Here is a 4,695-nt window from a genome sequence, read left to right on the forward strand (position 1 = left end):
TTCCTGCCCCTGTCTATATGTCTGTATGTCTGTATGTCTGTGTGTGTGTGTGTGTGTCTGTGTGAGTGAGTGTGTGTGTGTGTGTACGTGTACACCACCCCCTCTGAGGCCATGTCTGGGTGCAGGTCTGACTTCCTTGGGGGCCCCCCTGTCTGGCTGTCTCTCTGATCCCCTCTCGGAGACTCTCCGTTCCCACAAACACAGGAACCTCCGCAGGAACAAAGACTTTATTAAACTACCACTGATCTCTGTTTGCTGTCCCACCTGCTGAGAGTGAGTCAGCTGAAGGGAGATCCACACACACACACACACATACACACACTTGGGAAGACGCACACACACACTCACACAAACATGTGGACACATAATCACATGCAAACAGACACACACACAAACACAGGGACATACACGCAACCCCGTATGGACACACATAAACATATGAAGGCACCTTCCTATGAGATACACCTTCCTTTGAGGATACATTTCAAGGCTTTGCTTTTCAGTAAACTGTTTTTGGAATAAATACATAACTCCTAGTCATCTTCGTCATCATGTTTTTGGAGACGGTTTGTGGTGGGCTGTATTTCTTCCTGTGTGATATGAACATCTTTGATGTTGTCAGTTTATAACACATTTCTTTGTGAGAATGGAACAGCCTGACACTGTGAGCCCAGTGCTGTGAGAATAGACCAGCCAATGGAATTAGATCAGGTGAGACTTCTGTCATTGTTGAGTCCAGGTCCGACCCCCAGCCTCTCTCTTAAGGTGTGGGAAATACTTGGTCCTTGAAAGTTTGCCATGCAGTACAGTCTTAACTCTACATCCATCTATTTATCCATCCATCTCTCCACCCATCAACTCATCCATCAATCCATCCATCTTTTCCTCATTAGAAAACACAGTGCAATATTTCTTCCCACAATTGAATCCAGGGCCACAGCTCTATCTGTTTTGCTCTGGTGGAATCTATTTTAGAGGTGAACACATTCTCAAACACCTTGTGTATTGGCATATTGAAATGTGCCCCTCCAAATGTCACAGTGGTCTTTTCTGCCTGTCCACAATGGCAGGCGGGTGACTGGATAGATCCACCAACAAATAAACAGATACATATGAATGAGGGGGATAAGGGGCTCCTCAGGGGCAGGCATTGTTACCACGAGTATGGCAGGTTGCATGGCAGACTGAAAGGTTGACAGCAATGGGGTCTAGGGGCTGGGGTTGAGGCTGGCAGACATACAGACAGGCCGACAGACAGACAGACAGACAGACAGACAGACGGACAGACAGACATACAGACAGATGGACAGACAGACAAACAGAAGCGCAGGCAGGCAGGCAGAAAGGAATCCTGGCTCATAATAAAGTGATTGATGTGTGTCTAACTGCCTGTCCTCCAGGGCAGCCCTGACTGTTGATATGAGAATGAAGCCATTGAGCCATTTTCACAGCACTTGTGTGTCAACTCACTGTTAATAATGTGGCCTGGTATCTAAACCTGCCAGATAAACAGTTCATGTGACACACTCTCACACACCTGCATGTGCGCACACACAGTCCTCTGTAAACACAAAGGAAAACCGCAGGGATCAATTACCATCCAAGTCTTCATCAGAAGAGCACCTTGAATATGAATAAAGCCTGTCTGCGCTGTGGATGATGCACACACACACATACACACACATACACACAGAGACCAGCCCAACCCAAAAGACATTCTCAACCATAACCCTGTGATTGCAACTCCGTAAGCCTCTGTATCTGTCCAATTCAAACTGCTCTGTCGGAGAATGCTATCTCCCTGCACAGCTAACGCTGAAATACAATAGCAGCGTTGTGTTGATTGACAGAGGGAATCATCTTCTATTCAGCCTGTTTACCTGTAGAAACATCAGCCTCCACAGCAACAGACCAGAGCTGCTCATGCCCCCTGGGACAGAAGGGACGATAGGAAACAGATGTGACACTGTGTGTGTGTGTGTGTGTGTGTGCGTGTGTGTGTGTGAGCATGTGTGAGCATGTGTGTGTGTGTGCAGGAGAGGGAGATAGACAGAGTCAGGCTTATGGTTGATTGAAATTGTAGTCGCTCCCAGTCCTCGTCTGGCACAGCAGGAGACTATGAAGAACAATCTCAACTGATAATTAGTGAAAGAATCCCATATACCTTAACATGGCGACACACACACACACGCACACACGCTTTCCTTTGCCAGTGAAGGTAAACAAACAAAGACAGTGTCCCTCTCCAGATGCTGCAGCATTTCTTCTGCTTTGCTGCTGAAGTTTTCTGTTGGAAACTTATCCGAGGCTGAGAGAGGAGAGTCTGGCTGCCCAGCAGGGAGTGGAGATGCTCCTTCCTCTGATGGTCCCTCCATCGCTGGAGGTTCCCGCTGCCCTCTGGTCTGCGGCGTAGCCTGTTAGGACCAGTTATGAGGCCTGTTATGTATGTTGTTAATCATTAAGGGAAACATACAGTAAAAACATTCCATCTGTTGAGGAAATGTTCTTTCATGTGAGTCCCAGATGTCTATGTGTGCGCCTGCTGCATGGAGCTGGACTGCCCCCTAGTGGATGCAAGGGTCAGCTCAACTCTGATGCACACAATGGGCAGGGACTACAGACGCCTTTGGTTTACGCCAGAAAACCTCTCTGTGTCTTTATCGATTGTTCAGTTATTTTCTTTCTTTATGTCTCTCCCTCTTTCTCGCGGCTGTAAATAAAGCTTGTTTGTTCCCTGGTAGGTGATGCCGGTGGATCTTGGCATTTAGGTGATGGAAACAGGTCATCAACCACAGAGTGAGAACTATTGTGTTCTGGTAAGAATCTCTCCAATTCCCATAGATGTTATCATCTAGACGCACACATGAATGACCGCACATACACAAGAGCACAAACACACTCACACAGACACACACTATCAGAGTGTATTGTGCATCTCAAACCTGTCTCCCTGTCTTTCGTTGCCAGCTTCATTCAAAGATAACCTCTCCACTTTCCCTCCTTTTCACATTCTCAAACACCACCTACACACAATGCTGTTGTACAAGGGATCATCAGATAAGGGTTGATACCTGATGGGAGAGATATCTCCATAAAGAGCCATTGTGAGGAGAAAGTGAAGATCTGATCTGTTCTTTCTTCACACTGATCTGGACAGATCCTCAGTGGGCCTCTGTCATACAGTAATGAAAAGCAGCCAGAGAGAGAGAGAGCGAGAGAGAAAGAGAGCGAGAGGGCGAGATAGCGAGAGAGAGAGAGAGAGAGAGAGAGAGAGAGAGAGAGAGAGAGAGAGAGAGAGAGAGAGAGAGAGAGAGAGAGAGAGAGAGAGAGAGAGAGAGAGAGAGAGAGAGAGAGAGAGAGAGAGAGAGAGAGAGAGAGAGAGAGAGAGAGAGAGGAGGGTTTCAGGTTTAAAATGAACTGGGCTTTTTTATTCCTGCATGTCAGTTATCTGGCTGTTTTATTGTTCAGGAGGAGTCAAACAGAGCTGAAAATATCCTGCATGACATTATTTGTTTTGTTGTGACGTAATGTTGTAAAGTGTTGAGCGTTATGGTGACTGTGGTGTGGGGTGTGTGGTGTGTTGTGTTGTGGTGTTGGGTGAGGTGGGGTGTGGGGTGTGTTGTGGTGTTGGGTGAGGTGGGGTGGTGTGGGGTGTGTGGTGTGTTGTGGTGAGAGGTGTAATGTAGGTGAAGTGTGTATGGTGCGAGGTATGGAGTGGTGTATGTGAGGTGTGGAGCTGTGTGTGTGAGGTGTGGAGCGGTGTGTGTGAGGTGTGGAGCGGTGTGTGTGTGTGTGGTACAGTGTGGAGAGACTGGAGCAGTGTTAAACCCAGCAGGGGTGTGTTTTGAGGGCAGGAAGCAGAGCAGGAGCATTATCAAGATGTGATGCGCAGAGCAAGATGATCTGAGCTCAGACAAAGAGTGACTGAGATGGGATGAAGCTTAGTCCTTTGTGCTGGGCTCAGACTAAGAAATACACCAATCATCTCTCCAGCGGACCGGTCCATTATTCCCTGCAGACTGGCTCCCAAGGATTAGATTGATTCCTACCACTCTCTCTTCTCACCTCTCCCTCTCCTCTAAATTGCATTTCTCCTGGTTGAGATGTATTACAAAAGGAGGGGAATCAGTGGCAGATTGAGAGAGAGAAGAGGTGTGTGTGTGTGTGTGTGTATGTGTGTTTGTGTGTGTCCACGGGGGCATGGTAATAAGACTGAGAGTGATGAAGGAGGAGGACAATGAGATGAAGGGAGGTGAGACGTGCCAACTTGACAGACAGATCTGCGTGACTTCCAGTAACAAAGACCTGGAGTGTTAACCTGCTGAACCACAGCTGTACTATCACATGTATTAAGGCAGGACACACGGACAGAGAGACACATAGCCCAGCAGACAGACAGACAGACAGACCTGAGAAAGGAAGACACCAATATGCTCTACAGAGACTAGTTAATCCTAAACATGAGTCCATCCATGCTCCAGGGTTATTTGCCATGAGTCAGTGTGGGATGTTGTGGGCCTGAGTGTAAGTATTAGTCCTTCTGTGTGTCTAATAAAAAACAAAACAATATTTGACAGCAGCATACAGGTTAACACGCGTTCATCTCCATTACACTTGACTTTGAAACATTTCAATAAGTATACCAAATACTGTTGATTGCTGTGGTGTGTATAAGTCAATTGCATCCACAAGATG

Source organism: Hypomesus nipponensis, chromosome 23, assembly GCF_054491055.1.
Source record: "Hypomesus nipponensis isolate SF chromosome 23, ASM5449105v1, whole genome shotgun sequence".
Taxonomy (NCBI): Eukaryota; Metazoa; Chordata; class Actinopteri; order Osmeriformes; family Osmeridae; genus Hypomesus; species Hypomesus nipponensis.